Source organism: Hydra viridissima, unplaced genomic scaffold (genome assembly GCF_058129835.1).
Source record: "Hydra viridissima isolate aposymbiotic clone 2 unplaced genomic scaffold, HvirCarnegie_v1 scaffold_11, whole genome shotgun sequence".
NCBI classification, from domain to species: domain Eukaryota; kingdom Metazoa; phylum Cnidaria; class Hydrozoa; order Anthoathecata; family Hydridae; genus Hydra; species Hydra viridissima.
Window position 1 is genome coordinate 10,446,642 of NW_028324310.1, and position 18,507 is coordinate 10,465,148.

General features: G+C 29.3%; 1 long non-coding RNA gene and 2 pseudogenes across 2 annotated transcripts; all 3 read right to left on the reverse strand.

Annotated features, from left to right (window-relative positions):
• Nucleotides 1–3,208: 3,208 nt before the first annotated feature.
• Nucleotides 3,209–7,122, reverse strand: LOC149882124 (uncharacterized). Its single transcript, XR_016445226.1, has 2 exons — nt 7,029–7,122; nt 3,209–6,220 (listed from the first exon to the last, which is right to left on the reverse strand). It is a non-coding gene; the product is annotated as an uncharacterized LOC149882124 (long non-coding RNA).
• Nucleotides 7,123–9,009: 1,887 nt separating this feature from the next.
• Nucleotides 9,010–9,672, reverse strand: LOC149882125 (histone-lysine N-methyltransferase SETMAR pseudogene; annotated as a pseudogene).
• A 1,691-nt stretch (nt 9,673–11,363) lies between these two features.
• On the reverse strand, nt 11,364–15,476 carry LOC149882126 (uncharacterized; annotated as a pseudogene). The gene is made up of 2 exons (XR_016444765.1): nt 15,473–15,476; nt 11,364–15,294 (listed from the first exon to the last, which is right to left on the reverse strand). The product of XR_016444765.1 is annotated as an uncharacterized LOC149882126 (transcript).
• Nucleotides 15,477–18,507: the final 3,031 nt, after the last annotated feature.

Sequence of the window (18,507 nt, forward strand, 5' to 3'; positions counted from 1 at the left end):
TTGCAGCGATTTTATTTATGTCCAGTTGTAGACACATTTAGATGTATAAACTGCTACTCTGTAGTAGTTCTAAGTGGGCTTTGTATTTTATAATTCTACAAAATAGAACTTTATGGATTGTAAAATATTTAGCCTATTTGGAACTTAGTTTATTTTTTGCGTTTATCATAGAACAATTTGAATAAATATTGTCCATTCGATGACGACTTGTTGCCAGTAATTTGATATGATATTCATTCAGAAAATCGTAGTCTTTGACTTTGTCTTCTTTAACTTCAGCACAATGGTGTAGGTTTAGAAGACGAAGTTAAAGATACTGAATGCAGTAATGCCTTTAGCGTTGAAAAACAAGAGAAACAGAAAAAAAAAAAATTAAATAAACAAAATATGAATTGACATGTTCTGAAAACTTTTAATTATGAAACTGCTTTTATGTTCGAAATGGAAATTTTGAACTTTCAAAAAGTGGAGTTAATCGATTTAAGTACTGAACGACTCACTTGACGCAAACTTTTTTTTGGAGTTATTTTTGATTTTCCGAAAGTTTACCATTTCTAGTTTGAACTTTTTAAACAAAATGTATTTAGATAATTTTACATTTTTGCAGCCAATTTATAATATATTTTTTTTTACATTTTAATTTCTCAGACTTTTATATAAAACTTACATATTTTTATATTTTAACTTAGTGTAGACTATTAAACCCGCTTATTAGTTTATACCAAAGATACAATGTTAAGTCAAAATGTAAAGTAAAAAAAAAATCACAATGTTAAGTCGAAAAAAAATCCTGCCATTAGAAACTTATATATTTATCAATATTTGAGCTCAAGATATAAAACTTGATTATCATCAGTTTCTTAATTTTCATATCACCATTCCTTAGTTCCGCCGCCATCTTGGGAGGCCAAAACTGGCTTCAAAAAATTTTTTCATATACGCTATCCAGTTATATTTTGAGATCAGTGGAAAAATGTTTCTGACATAATTTATGTCGACAGAAAATGTCTCAGACATAAAATTATGTCAAAGTAAGTGGACAGAAAAATGTTTCTGACATAATTTATGTCGACAGAAAATGTCTCAGACATAAAATTATGTCAAAGTAAGTTGGCAGAAAATTATTTCGGACATATTTTGTGTCGGCAGAAAATTTGTCTTGGACATATTGGACAGATAACAACTCTGGGCGTAACTATGACAAGGGAAACACACACACATAGCCTTGTCAAAACCAAGTGATGAAAAAAAAAGTTTTTCTTCGCAGTTTGATATTATTTATCTTCTCAATTGCCATTAATGTTAATATATATTTTGATGAATTGGCAATATGTTTGCTTAAGCAGAGGCTTAAACAAACCAATTGCAGGAAACTCCTTACTCTATCCTTCCTTTTACTTCATATTCATGAGCAACCTCTATGTATCGATGCAATGTTTCATCAGCTGTTTAGCAACTTTTCACTGGTCCACTCTCTCTCTCTCTCTCTCTCTCTCTCTCTCTCTCTCTTTATATATATATATATATATATATATATATATATATATATATATATATATATATATATAAATGGGTAATAAATAAAGTTTTGGCTTACATTTATTGTGTTAAAAGTGACTGACCTTAGGTTATGCCCACACGTTGTCCTACTATTAAAGTAGTTACGAAATATGGAAGGAAGGAGACCGTGTTGTTAATCCCAGACAAATAAACAATTTAGAAACTGGATTATATCATAGAAACGAAGAACTTTGGATATAAGATACAGGATATCAGTAGGGAAGTCTCTTGGACAGAAATGAATTATTCGTATTGCTCTATTTTGAAGCGAAACGATTTTAGAAAGACAGACGGTTTTAGATTGTCCCCAAACTTTGCATGCTTATTGAAAGGTGAACCAAAAATTGCGTCATATATAGATAGTAATGTTTCAAAATTAAGGCAGTGTGTTTTTGCTAACATGCCGTTGGAACGGTATAATTTCAGAGTTAGGTTATTTACATGTGTTGATTTATATCTTATATAAGGTTATTTATATCTGTGTGTGTGTGTGTGTGTGTGTGTGTGTGTGTGTGTGTGTGTGTGTGTGTGTGTGTGTGTGTGTGTGTGTGTGTATTTACAAGAAGAAAAAATTGAGTGCTAAGATCTGATAAAAGTGTTAAATACTGTAAAAACTCATCTAAATTAAAAAAAAAGTTATTTAGCTTCTACGCTCAGATAATTAGATTATGTGTTTTTAAAAGTGTAAACAAATCAGCATATAATAACTTATAATGCGTTTAATAACTTGTCGCTTCTGAACGACCGTGCCCATCTCTTTGATGTCCTATTAAACCCGCTTATTAGTTTACACCATAGATACAATGTTAAGTCAAAATGTTAATTCAAAAAAAAATCTCAATGTTGAGTTGAAAAAAAAATCTTTTCTTTTTTAAATAACTTTTTTAAAATAATTTCTCAACTTCCCTGGCTATACATGATGACCAGATGTATAGATTTTCATAAGTATCGAGCAATTTAAGATAATAAATTTAAGAAAAAATAGACAGCACTCTTTAAAAATTAAATTTTTATGTAAGATTTTTAATAAACTGTTAAAAATTTCTGTTCTGCTTTTTTATTAGGGCATCTTCTTACTGTGCTGTAAATAACACTAACGCAACCAACCTTACTACTAAACTCAGCTGACAGTTCTCGGTAGCTAATTTTGGGATCTTCCCTTACTCTTCAATACAATAAACTTTGATCCCTAGAATACTTTTTGAGGGCTTGCCAACTCCTGGTGAATCTTTTACATCATTTGAAAGTTTGTAGCTTTTCAGCGTTGTTTGAACACCGCATAGTGAAACACCACATAATCTTTCTATTTCTCGTTTACTTTTTGTGTTATCTTTGGATAAATATATTTGATATATTTGGATAGACTATTTACCATTTTACTCCTAATGATACTGATTTTCGGCCCATTTTTCTGCTTCTAATGTGCCAAATATAATAATATTTCTTAAAACACTGGTTAGAAATTGAATTTTTTTTTTTAGTTTATTTGTAATTAATATTGGTCAAAGCTTGTTCAAATTTTCAGGTTTCTTGTATAATTAACTTAAGAGTTGTTAAGTTTAAACTAACTGATCTTATAATTTTGACATATTTTAATTTGTTTTTTACCTGATTCTTTTTTTAAATTAGTTTTGGTAACAAAATAATGTTTTTTTAATTTTGGTTACACAATTTATTCCAAAGAAAAGTTTTAAAAAAAACTTCTCTTTTTTTTTTATTTTATTTTTAAAAACCATGTAAACGATTTAAGTAATCGCTTAAAAAATCTAAAGAGACCTTACATCTTTGAAAGCCACTGTATAACCAGTTATACCAGTTATATCACTGTATAACCAGTTATATCAACATCAACAATTTTTTGAATATTTATTTGATTCTCTCCGTGTTATGGCCGCTACAAATCTTTTCTTTTTTTACCCATTTTATCGCGAACATAATATGGCGTGTTTGGAGTCCAATATTTTTCTTAATCACCGAGTTTTATTCCAAAACTTCCCTAGTGCACTACTTCTTATCTACGAAATGTGATTTACAAATATTTAAAATGCTATCATAACTGTTTAATATGCTTTTTGATTGAATTTGGATTCAGTCAAAAAAAAATCCTCACAATCATTCAAATCATAGTTTCTCTCCGCGTTGTTTCAAAACCTGTTGGTCATCACAACAACTTTCCGCAGGAAAGTAAAAGCTTTTTTCAAGGGGAATTTTGGAAATGTTATTCATAGTGAATATTTCACTAAATACACATGCAAATGAATTTTTAAATAATTTATGAAGTTTTAAATAATGAAATTCTGAAGACGTAAGAAATGTTTATAAGGATGTCGAGATTTTTCAAGATGGAAAATACTCAAAAAATCTTATTGAAAATACTTTTCTCTTTATGAATAGATGTTGATAAAATGCGTTAAGTAAAAGTACGCTGCTTTTGTTCAGTCAACCTTTTCAAAATCTACAAAATAAAGGTAGCTAAGTTAGAATTTTTATTTTTTGTGATTTTCTAAAGGATCAAGGGAAATATAAAATAAATATTAAAAGCAATAAGCAGAAGTCACAAGTATAATAGAAGTATTACAGAAAAAAATTAAAATTCTCATTTGAACAGCATTTATCATTTGTTCTTGTTTTCAGAATGGTTAATCAATTCTTAATTACATAATTTACCTTAATACTATTGACATCATTTTGAATGGAATCGGATTACTTCTGTTAAGTACCTTAAAAAATGGTGGGATCAACCAAACACAGAAATGCATACTTATCAACCTCTGGTTAATTACTTTTAGAATGAGCATATTTCTTACAACTGAAAATAAGTCCTTCGCAATATCTTGCTCCAGGGTTGTGTATGGAATTTTAGCCATTGGATATTATTATGCAACGTTTCGGCTGATATTTGACAAGTACTTTATATAAGGTTTCAAATAAGTTACGTCATCTGTTGGTAAAGAAAGAAAAACAATAAATGCAGCTTTGATTTTATGAAGTTTTGCAACGTTGAATGGAAGTTTACGCCAGTTTTGAATAAGTTATAGTTGTTTTCTCTGTTTACATTTATGTCTATACTTTATTACTATTAAAATTCCATAGAAGAATGATCGTTCCAATCAACAGGAGAGGGCTATTTTAAAAAGATTGTTACAGTACGCTATTACATTATCAACATTTTTACTGCTCTTCTCCATACCGGACACAATAATGGCGTTTGAAGCTATTTACGACAACTCTAGTAACTTGGGTATGTTAACCAGTTATACAAAGTTAATTTATTCCGTTTCCTTACCCAGCTGGCAAAAAGATCTAAAATGCATCTAACATTCATCTGAAAACTGGTCTAAAAGATTTCTGAATTCACGTCGTAAATGAACGCTAAATAGACATCTATTATATAGATGTCTTTTAGATGCATTTTATTCGATAAAAGGTGCATCATTATGCGTAAAAGATGTGCAATATACATCTATTTTCCTTATTTTTATCGAATAAAATGCATCTAAAAGACGTCTATAAGATAGACGTCTTTTTAGCGTTTGTTCACAACGTGAATTCAGACGTCATTTAGACCAGTTTTCGATATCCTTTTGCTTGTTGTGATATCCTTTTGCTTGCTTTGTCCACATGAAATCAAGAAATTGAAAACGATGATCGGTATAAAGTAAATCCTTTTCAAAGTTCTACCGCAGCATTTGTTGTTATTAAAAATAACAAAAAAAACGTTCTTCCGATATTGTTATTACAATAGTGCATGAGAAAGTTAAAGAAAATATCGTCCAAAACCCTATCGCAAGCCTATCGCAAGCCTAGTACAACAACCAAGCTGATTAACCTTTTGAACAAAAGCTACTCGGAGTGGAATATGAACTAATCCTGCCATAATATCTCTACCAGTTAAAAATAATACAACTTTTACTATTTGTTTTTATTGCTATACCTACTTATCATTTATTTACTTGACAGGTAAATAAGTTTCTGCGTTTTTGTCATCTTTTAATCGCTGTTTTTAACTTTTTTTCTTCATTAAGCTTTATCGCCTTATCATTTATTTACATGACAGTTTGAATAAGTACTTGTGTACGTCTTTTTCTAATCATTGTTTTTAGCTTAATCCTTCCTCCTCACAGTATCAAAATTTCCTGCCTCAACATTGTAATCAGTATTTAAGAAACGTTGTTTTATATCAGAAAGTTAGAAAAGCTAAAAGATTCATATTTTTTCTTCATCACGTTTGTACAAAGGAGTTGAATGCAAACACTGAATTCTTATAAAAGCTTTCAACTTTTTCCCTTTGACTTTTGCCCAGCAAGCAAAAGACATCTTTTAGACCATTGAAAATTTTACTAATTTTTATATATCATAGATATGTATATTTTTGACGTATATCTTATTTATGTTAAAGACACGTTTAGATGTATAAACTGCTACTCTTAGTAGTTCTAAGTAGGCTTCATATTTTACAATTCCACAAAATAGAACTCAGGGATTGTAAAATATTTAGCCTATTTGGAACTTAGTTTATTTTTTGCGTTTATTATAGAACAATTTGAATAAATATTGTCCATTCGATGACGACTTGTTGCCCGTAATTTGATATGATATTCATTTAGAAAATCGTAGTCTTTGACTTTGTCTTCTTTAACTTCAGCACAGTGGTGTGGGTCTAGAAGTCAAAGTTAAAGATTCAGAATGCAGTAATGCCTTTAGCGTTGAAAAAAAGAGAAACATACACACAAAAAAAACTTCAATTAGACAAAATATGGATTGACATATTCTAAAAATTCCTAATTATGAAACTGCTTTTATGTTTGAAATGGAAATTTTGAACTTTCAAAAAGTGGAGTTTTTAGTACTGAACGACTCACTTGACGCAGACAATTTTTTTGGAGTTATTTTTGATTTTCCGAAAGTTTACCATTTCTAATTTGAACTCTTCTTAACAAAAAACGGATTTAGCTAATTTTACATTTTTGCAGCCAATTTGTATTATATATTTTTTTACATTTTAATTTTGCATACCTTTATATAAAGTTTAGTTATTTTTATATTTTAACGTAGTGTAGATTTCGAATAAGTAAAAAACGTGAGTCAGAAATATTTTACATTTTAATATTTTACATTTAAATATTTTACATTTTAATTTCGCATACCTTTATATAAAGTTTAGTTATTTTTATATTTTAACGTAGTGTAGATTTCGAATAAGTAAAAAACGTGAGTCAGAAATATTTTACTATATTACTCTGAATGTTTATTTTTTTAAATTTCGATTCAGTGAAGTTCACTCACGGCCATTAAAAATATATTTTCAGCGGTGTCTTTTACTAAACATTTTGACCGTGGCAACAACTTTCTTTAGAAATAAAATTATTTCTTTTCAAAGAGCATTTCTGAAATGAAGTTCAAAGTGATAAATGAAGTTCTTAGTGAATTTCGCTAAATGCATCTACAAATAAATTTTAAAGTAATACCGAGATACTGAATAGCCAAAAAATGTTTGTGAGGATATCGAGAAGAGAAAAAACAGCTCAAGACAAGATTTTTTGTGTTAATGTTAACTTCTTTCTTCTTTTAAATAGAGAAACAAAAAGTAAACATGTTTTTAAAATTCAAACAAACTTTAATTAATTGGATTTTCTTTTTATTTACGAATTTCTAAAGGATCTAACGAATTATATATATAAGGAACCATTGAAAGCAGATTTCTAAAGTGGAATAAGTATTAGAAAAATTGTTAAGAAATGAATTAGAAAAGGATTTATCATGTACATTTTTGTTTACAGGATGGCTGACAAATTTTCGATTTTATTCTTGACGTTTAGCACTATTGGCGTCATTTTGAATGCTATTGGGCTAATTCTATTATATAGTTTTAAAAATGGCGGGATTGACTTAACACAAAAATATATACTCATTAACCTTTGCTTGAATAACTTTCTTTTGAGTATATGTCTTACAATTCAACAGGCACTTTATCCTATAGAAAATGATCCTCAACGTAGCCAGCTTTTTCTCGACTTGTGTACTGAAATTTTATGCAGTGGATTTTACCTTGCAACATTTTGGCTGATATTTGACAGATACTTGCATATAAAACTAAACATAAAATACATTATCTATTGGTCAAAAAGAAAAACATTTCTTGCTGTTATGATTATATGGAGTTTATCAGCGTTGAACGGAAGTTTATTTGCAGTTTACGTGTTTAAATACGACGTTTTCTTTTTTGCTGCTTTTGACTTCATCATAGTTGCATTTTCTGCCTACGTATACGCCTATGCTTTAATATTATTAAGAATGCGAAGAAGAAATGCTTATTCCAATCAATATGGCAGGAGTATCTTAAAAGGATTGTTTTTGTCCGCTTTTATTTTGTTAACGTTTTTACTGCTGTCCGTTATACCGGATACAATAATGGTGGTTCAAGCTATTTATGGCATCTCTTATAACTCTGGCGACTTAATATGGTATACTTGGTTAATTTACCCCGTTTCCTTGTGGACTGATGCATTAATCTACATTTTTGTTTCTCCCCAAATTAGACTCGTTGTAAAGAAAAATATAAAACGTTTATTCGTCCGCATGAGTGTCACTACTAAGCGGAAGGATTCGTACTACATAAAACCAGTAGAAATATCAACAGCTGATCAGAGAAAAAAGTAATATATGGTTAAATAGTAAAACCATGGAAAAATTCTTCAGTGCATATTTAACGAGATATATATGATTAGTTGGACAATGCCATTATTGCCATTGTTGGTTACAGTATGATATGTATATGGCTTTGTATGTTATTAGACATTTTTTTATGTTATTAGACTTTTTATGCTATTAGATTTTACAAAAGAATTAGAGAAAATAATAGAGGTTAAAATGGGTTTAATTGTTTTTTCAATGCTATTAACAAAACGGGCACATACCGTCACCAGGCGTGTAATGCCTCTGACGTAATAAAATAAAAACATTGTAGGAAAGGAGGAAATGTTATACTTTTAGAACCCCAAACTTTTATATCTATTACTACAATTTATCGAAATATTAAATAAGACTGTTGAATAAAAGAAAAGATTTTATGTTTTAAATTTTTATATGGGACGGAGGAAGTATAAAAAAAGTATATGCAATTATGTTTAACATGGAACTATGAAATTAAACCCTTTTCAATCGATGCGATAAAGATGTGCCTCAAAAAAAAAAAAAAGATGTTGAGATATCAAACTCGAAAATCGATTTCTTAAAATCTGCTTTAAGAAGTAGCGTTGATAAAAAAGTACAAATGCATCAAAAACGTTGTTTATAACAACATCAATTAGTATGGCAATATCAACTTATTCGTCGTAAAGCAACAAATCGAATCTACCAATCCTTCTAGTTTTTATATCTTCTTTTAGTTTAAGATTTAAGACACAAAAATCAAAAGATAAAACAGATAAAATAGGTTAGGGGTACCCATTAGTAATCAATAACTTTTTGGCATCTTGTTGGTAGAGTTTTAATTTTCCCTTCATAAAATCTAGTTTCTTTTAAAGAAAAAGATTCTTTTAGGTGAGTTCGAGCATCATCAACATTTTTGAAGTTTTTATTCTTCAGGTAATCTTCCATGGACGGGAATAAATGATAATCGGATGGTGCTATGTCTGGAGAATACGGAGTATGTGGTAAAACCTCCCAGTTTAGCTGCTTTATTTTTTCTTGAGTTAATTTTGCTGCGTGCGGTCGGGGAATATCATGTTGCAACATTACACCTTTTCGGTTAACCAGACCTGGTTGTTTTACCAACAATCGATTGTGAAATCTATCCAACTGTTGGCAATACAATTCAGCTATAACTTTTTCTCCCGGTTTCAATTGTTCAAAACGGATTATGCCTCCACAGTCCCACCAAACGCACAATAACACTTTCTTTAAAGTAAGGGATGGTTTAGGAATGGGTATAGCTCGTTGATTCGAAGAAAGCCATTCTTTGGTGCGCTTGTTGGTGTTGTACAAGACGCATTTCTCCTCACTAGTAACAATCCTTCGTAAAAACGGCTCACTTCTTTGTCTACACAAAAGAGATGTGCAAACTGTACGTCGTTGATCTTTATTTATCTTAGACAATAGATGTGGACCCATTTACCCTCCCTGTAAACCTTTCCCACTTCTTGAAGATGTTTTTGAATTGTTGATCAAGTAGTTAAAAGAGTGTTTGCTATTTCCTGAACACTCAATTTAGGATTCGTTTCCACCAATATTTTTTAAGTATCATTACAAAAACTTATTGGGCACCCACTTCGATTACCATCAGACAAGTCAAAAGCAACATTGGGAAATTTTCTAAACCAACATTTGCACTTGTTAACCTTCAGTACGTCTCTATACACATCGCAAATTTTTTTTTGTTGCGATTGTTGAACTAACACCTGATCGAAAATGAAACAGCATGCAATGACGTAAATGTTCTTCAATTGGTTGATTGTCCGCCATTTTACACTAGAGTAATAAAAACGTTTAAAATCACTTTAGTCAATAAAGTCAAAGTCACAGATATTACAATGCGCAATAAAACATATCTGTTTCATTTCACGCTCTGAGCTAGCCTGAAACAAATATTCCACACTAAAAATAATTGATTACTTATGGGTACCTCTAATACCAAATTCCGCTTTTAATCCGACATCTAGAATATACGTCACTAAAAAACGTCACTATATTAAATAAGTAAGTTCTATTCGTAGTGATACGGTGCATAAAAATAATCTGCAGTGTTCAAATTACAAACAATTACACCATCTTAACCTCAAAATCAAGTCCTTTTCCTCCCCCATTCCCTTTATTCGGATTAAATATCCTACAAATCTTAGAGGGTAATGACAAGTGGTCTACTTTCACTTTTTATCCCTAAATTAATTTTCTTGTCCCGAAAAGCCGAAATTATTTAATTTGTAAAAATTGAAATTATTAATTGTAAAATGAGAAAATTTTTTTTCTCGGGTAAGAATGATAAGTGCTGGCCGCCCAGAATAGTCAAACTTACGGTCATAGTTGTTAAATGTAAAGTTTTATGCTGGAACCGGATTTATTGAACCTAAAGACTTTTATTTTGTTATGTATTTTGTCTATATTTGTTTAACAATTTATGGTAAATTTATCACATTCTGGCCTACTATGTGCTTTAACCATTGAAGCCCTCCAATCGAAATGCCAGACTATTACTTCTATTCTGTAAACTGCCTATCCCAGATACTACGCAAATAATTACACAAATTTTCGGATTCAGGAAACTCCTCCTCGTCAAAAGCAAATTTACTTTCTTTTTTAAAAATTTGATCTTGGCAACATAAAAATATTTTTATCATAGCGCATTACTGAAATGGAATCACATTGTGAACTTTTTTGCTGAATAGATTTATAAATTAATATTTTTATTAGATCAATGAGTTTTTTGAATAATACTGAAAAAAATGAAGAATTGATTGAAAATGATGTCGAGTAAAAAAAAAAAAAAAAGTTTTGATAACTGAAAAGAACTTTTTTGATTTGTTTCTCTTTTTGAATAGGAATGCGTTAAATAAAAGTAAACATCTATTTCAAGATTTATAAAACAAAATTAAAAGTAGATTAATTTAACTTGACTTGTGATTTCCTAAAGGATTAAAAATATTAAGAATGATCGGCAAAATTAAAATTAAAAACGATTAATAAGTTGAAAAGCTTTTATTATTTTTTTTCGTTTTTAGAATGGTTGATGATTTCTCGATTACATTTGTGACGCTTTGTGCGGTTGGCATCATTATGAATGGAATCGGACTATTTTTATTAAGTAACTTAAAAAGTTACGCGATCGACCTAACACAGAAATATATTCTTATTAACCTCTGCTTGATTGACTTTAGTTTGAGTATACTTCTGACGATTCGACAGACGCTTCCTTTTTTTAAGGTAGATTGTTCACACTTCCAGCATATTCTAACAGGGTGTATTGAAATAATTGGCAGTGGATATTATTACGCAACATTTTGGCTGATACTTGATAGGTACTTGCATATAAAACTTAAGATAAAATACGCCATCTATTGGTCAAGAAGGAAAACAAGAGTTGCTGTTATGATTTTATGGAGCTTGGCAGGATTGAATGGATGTTTAGTTAAAGTTTATGTGGAGAATTATGACGTAGTTATTTACGCTGGTTACGATTTGGTTATAATCGTATTTTCTGCCTACGTGTACGTTCATGCTTTAATACTATTAAAATTGCAGAGAAGCAGTGTTCAGTCCAATCAATGTGGCAGAAGTATCTTTAAAGGACTTTTTCTCTCTGCTATTATATTATTAGCATTTTTGTTTTTGGTTGCTATACCGGACATATTTCAGGCGATTGAGGCTGTTTACAACCCTAATAACTCCAGTAAGATAATCTGGTATATGTGGTTAGCTTATCCCGTTTCCTTATGGACTGATGCAATAATATATATATTTGTTTCTCCCCGTATTAGACTCGCTGTAAAAAAAAGTGTAAAACGGTTATTCGACAATTAAAGTACCACAACTGAGTGGATTGAATCATGCTATATAAAACCATAAAATATGTGAAATACGAATAAGGTAAAGCGCATAACTTTACTCTTATAAAACTCTTTTAATTAAATGCTGTAATAAAAAATGAAGGTGAGATTCTTTTTGAACTTCTAGTAAAGGTAAATGAAGAAAGTCTTACGATAAAAGTACAATGCAAAAAGTCCGAGATGCGGTTAGAACAGAACACCATTAGTGCACACGTGATTGTTACCTTGGTTTCGAATACTTGCGACATGTGCCGTTGTAAGTTATTAATCAATTATAATGAAATCAATAAGAGTTTTGTCCCGACTGAACAAGAAAAGTCAAAAACTCAGCAACTTAAAAAACTCACGTTTTAACTTACTCTTTTCCTAAATGAATTCTGTTTTGACCAACAAATTTAACGAATTCCAACAAATTTATATGGATAAGCTTCAGAGAACTGTTTTGAAAGAATTTGCAACAGGTGGGTCTTTAGCTCCTTTTCTAGGTCTTATTTATTGAAAATTAGGTTAAGATTGTTAATGGAAAAAAGTAAATACGTCTATTTGTAATAAAAATGAGATGTCAACAACTTTGGACTACTCAACACACAAGCTTATTTAGGAAGAAATCATTTGGAAAAAGATATTCTGTGTGACTTCCTTTTCCTCAATGAAAAATTGCTGAGGGAAACATGTTTTTAAAACATTTTATGGATAACTACAAAATAATTTTGATGACAGATTTTTCTATATAAATTTAATTGTTAGCAGTTATCTATTATCCGTAATTTAAACTTAGTTATATCTTTGCGCTACATGTTTGCTGCGATTAGATTTTATGTTAGATTTCATTTTAGTTAGCTTCACTCACCTACGTTCTTTCAAAAACGGCATTAAGCGTACATGTATAAAAGTAAAGTGAAAAGTGAATAGATTCAGATGCGTATATGGATTGGTTCTGGGGAACATATTACCCTTAAGGTGGTCGTCTAGTAAAAAAATAAAAAATACAACTTGTTGGAAAATTTATTTTATTTTTCAACATAAAGAAGTTATATTTGTATTACGAAAAAAAAAAAATTCAACAAAATAAAATTATTTACGCTTTTTAATGCTGAATCAGCAAAAAAATGCTTAAAATATTACCTTCTTAAAACAAAGAGTTCTAGCTATCTGTACATTCGTTTTGCGTAAAATTTGGTTTGCATGCAGGATATATATAAAATTAGTACGTGAACCAGTAAAAACTCACAATTTCTTTTAGATCCATAATGGCAGCTCAACGTATATTGGGAAGTTAAAAAAGGGGGTAATATTCAATAAAAACCATATTTTCAAAAAAAACTCAAAGAATAATTTAGATTCTGGTTCACATACTAACTTATATACAGATGAACAAACACTGAAAATTTCATTAAAAAATAATTTATAGAAGCTGAGATATGCGTGCTTTAAGTCTAAAATATCACAAACAGAGAGAACTAAAAAAATAAAACAAAAAAGCTTAAAATGATCTTTTAGAATAACTTTCTCCTCCTTCCGGGTACTTTTTTTTTATTAACAAATCCTTTCCTTATAGCTCTTAACTTTTTTCTTTTTTTCTTTACAGTATCCGTTGATTTTTTTGGTATATTTTTTACTCTTTTACTATAAAATACTAAAGCACGATTAGTAAAATATATCCCTGGTGTTAAATGAAGATTGTTTAAGACATTAGCTAGAGCTAAAAATCCATCATTAAAGCTTACTACTGATGAAAATATACCCATTTCTAGTACATCTTTTGAAACAAAAGTGTTTTTTTGGGAATTTCCGCCAGAGAATCTGATTAAATGCTTTGTTAGCATTTTGATTTGTGCCTTCTAAGCATCGTGACAAAAGCTCATCACTACTCAAATCAATAAAAACCTTTTCAATTTATTTTTTAACAACTTGTATTTAGATAATTCTGATATTTTATCAACTTGATATTTGCACCATGAAATTGCAGATCTTGGACAAAACTGGCGTCTAACGTCAAAAATTTTAATGTCCGTGAAGTGCCAAAGAATTGCTAAAACTGATTTCTTCATAGCATACAATTGGCCAAGATTTTGTCTGATTGCCATTCCAAAATAGTTTTGCATTTTTTTAATGAGTCTATCAGTCAATCTTCCTTTTCCAATTATATTTTTTCCATCAGCAAGTTTTATAGATTTCATATCACTGCAAAGCTTTCTCAATCTTGTTCCAAGTCTCTTTTGTGCATGTCTTATACATTCCAATTTTTGGGTGCAATTTCACAATATGGTTTTGAATTAAACACTCTTTTAAAGGAATCTGTATCAGCATCTCCAATAAAGTGCATATATCTCAAATTATATTTTTCAATCGAACTTGCAAAGATGTTAACTGTGCCTTGGGATTCCATTGACCCTGATGATGTCATATGATTAATTTGGCATATATGTTTTGCTTTTCAATCAATGTATTCAGCTGATCCAAACTTATCTTCACACTTTGAACAACCAAAATAAAATTTGGAAAAAACCTGAACATCCAAAACTTTTTAATTTTCATGAGCTATGCCAGTAAATTCTCTATTCAAAGAACTATACCCTCTTTTTTGCCATGATTAACTAGTTGCTATATTACTTTCAAGTAGTTCAGCTGCATTTGAATCAGGTTTTATAATTTGTCTCACTTCCGTAGCTGCTTTTTCATGCTTTCATTAGCACAGTCTGCATATGCTTGATAAACAGATTTATTAATATAACTGTAGGCATTTTTTGACATTGATGAGGGCATATTCATAAGAGTTGAAAACTTTTCAATGGCTTCGAAACTATGATAAACTTCACAAAAAGCAATAACCAAACGAATATTAACACCAAACTTTTTTTTCCCGCAAAGTTCAGTGCTATCATTTTTTGAAATAAATGATGAAGTGTAAAAATCATATGTCCAATTATATTTATAACATTTTAAACACATATTGTCAACAAATCCTTGGTGTTTTTCATTTATAAGTTTTAAAGCAATTTTTGAGGTGCAATCAGGACAAATACAAATCATATCAATAACACTTCTAAATATTTGCAGTTCAATAAATAAACTTTAGTTGCTTTCATTAGGAGTAATGGTAGATTTTTTATATAAGGAAAAAGATGGTTTGTTTTTTTCATCCTCGAGACTTGTTTGTCCAGAAATTCTATTTTTCTATTAGTATTACCATCTAAACAAAGTTAGTTAATAAAATTTCATATAAAGGTTTTAGATAAAACTAAACACACCATGCTTTACTTACAAAACAAATAGTTTTGCCAGATGTTAATATTGAAGTTTCTGCTTTCTTAACAAAAATTTGATTTTTTAATATTTTTTTACCAAGCCACCTTAACCAATGCACATACGCATCTGAGTCTATTCACTTTCGCTTTTAAACCTCTTTTTCATTAGTTACCGAAATGATGGAGTAAAGAGATTCTTTATAACCCTTTTCAAGCCATTGTTGGGCATGAACAGTTGTATTTTGGCCCATCAAAAAAACTGTGTTTTACACATAATACGGTTTTAATCTCAAACTTTGAAAATGTTAAGTTACTTAAAAAGTTCATTAAACTTTTACATTTGTTAGCTAGCACATGGTTAAATTTCATATTTCCATAATCAACCTAATTATATGGATCATATTTTTTTACATTTCCTCCGTCCCATTAACATTAGCCAGTATGCTTGAAATGCGAACGTCATTAAAATTCGACACTTATTTTTCGAAGTTTATAATTGAAATAGCCCCGAGCTTTTTGACCTGTATGATAAAAATGTGCTTCAAGGAAATGGATGATGATTAATGATGGATCTCGTAAATTAAGTTCCTAAAACCTGCATTAAGATTTAGTATTTATAAAAAACTACAAATGCATCATAAACTTTGTCTATAACAACATCAATCATTATGACAACATTAACTTATTCGTTTGCGCAACAAATCAAGGTAAAAGGAAACAAAACAATAACGAAACTAAGTTAGTATTATCTAATTTGTTTTTGTTCGTTTTTTTTTATTTCCCAAATAATTATGTTAAATTTTATCAACTTGATTAACATGTGAAACTTAAGGGTTTTAATGAACTCGAACAAATTATTTGAATAAAAATAAAACTTGTTTAATTTGAACTCGATTTCTTTAAAAAAATATAGTTTTCCTATACAAACTTGTATCGAAAAAACTTGAACAAAAATTTTTTAACTCGAAAAACTCGAACTTGCAAAATTTAACAAACTTGCATGTACTTGGTAAACTCCCACTTCTAAAAAGCGAATTTTTTAAAATCGTTTTTAAGAATTTTAGGAATTGCCTTCCGCTGGAATGAAAAAAAAAAAACATTTGCTTCAAAGAGCATTTCTGAAATGTAATTCATTGTGAATATTTTGCTGAACAGATCAATAAATGAATATTTTAAATAATACTGAAATACTGAAAACGCAAGAAACGTTTGAAAATGATGAATTTGATAAATGAAAAACATCTTAAATTTTTTCTCTTTTTCAATTGAAATGCATTTAAGTGAACATCTTCTTCAAAAATTATAAAATAAAAATAAGACTAAATGAAATTACCTATTCACCCAAAGTATAAATTAAGACCAGTAAGATGAAAAAAAAAATGAGTAGAAATAATAAAGATATTTCGATAAATGATAAAAATCTGACGTTTTTTCACTTTTTGAATGCATTAAGTAGAAGGAACATCTTTTTCAAAATTTATCAAATAAAAATAAAACTAGATGAATTTATTAATTTTTTGACAGGATATAAAAATGTTAAGAATGATGTAACCATAGCTATTATCATTTATGTTTTTGCTTTCAGAATGGCTGATGACTTTTCCATTGCATCCTTGACATATTGTGCTGTTGGCATTATTTTGAATGGAATCGAATTATTGTTATTAAGTAACTTAAGAAATGTCGGGATCTCAAATGTCGGGATCTTTTTGTCCGCGGGATCCAGACGGGACCCATCCGGGATTCCCGCCAGAAAAAACAAACGGGACCCAGCCGGGACCCAGATGGTATTCTGCCGGGATTACAAACAGAACCCATACGGGACCCAGGTGGTATTCAGCTGAGATAACCCACATGGATCCCACATAAATCCCAGGTATTATAGGTATAATGATAGTAACAATAATAAGCATAATAATGATAATAATAGTTATTATTGTTATTATTATTATTGCTATTATTATTATTTTTTTTATTATTATTATTATTATTATTATTATTATTATTATTATTATTATTATTATTATTATTATTATTATTATTATTATTATTATTATTATTATTATTATTATTATTATTATTATTATTATTATTATTATTATTATTATTATTATTATTTATGTTGTTACAATTATTATTTATGTTATTATTATTATTATTATTTATGTTGTTACAATTATGTTGATGCCGCAGTATACATGGTAAATTATTATTATCATTATTACACCAGCAAGTTTTTTACTTTTCTAGGCTAAATGTTGTGATTTAAGTAAATAAATCATGATTAATATGATGCTGTTAGATGTGGGTGTACAAATTTGAAGTAAATACTTACTAAAAAAAATACTTACTAAACAAAATCTGAAAGTGTGCTAGTGCTTAAAATTTAATTTTGCTTCGTTGGCCAGTCAAGTTATACTGTCGTGCTTGCTTAAATGTCATTAAATAGGCCATGTTTTGCTTGATAAATTGTGTCAAGCTGCCTCCAGCATTACTTACAAGAACTAGAAAAGACATTGTTACCTTCAAGTTCTACATTCGAACCAAGAATTGGCCAGAGAGAAATGTTTGAGTTATTAAATGAAGCAATACCATAAGTATTTATGTGAATTGTAAGCTGTATAATATCAGATGAAATTGAAGATTTATTTAGGAGCAAACCAGTTTTTTAATCCTATATAAGAATATTCACCATCAGCTACAGAAGCACTAATAATGCTTCGATCAGTTCTAAGAAGTGTTCTAGCATCTTTATGCAAATCTAAATTTGATTTTTGAAAATTCTGAAGCAAATTATTTATAGCACTATGAGATATGTTAAATGCAATCGTCCATTGCTTTAATTCATTTGATACACTTTTATTTACTTTTGTTACGCAATTGTTGCCATCAATATCATCACTTTCTAAATCATCATGCAAACAAGCTTTCCATTCGAAGTTTTCACTAGATTCTTCTAAACTAATGATAGAGTTAGTAAAAAGTAAATTTATTATTTATTAGTTAATTTTTTATTTATTAGTTAGTAGTTAATTTATTAGTTAGTAGTAATTAGTTAATTTATTATTTATTATAGTTAGTAAAAAGTATATTTATTTATTAATTTTTGGGAATTTTAGGAGAAGACTCGGGTAACAAAGTATTTTTGATAATTGGAC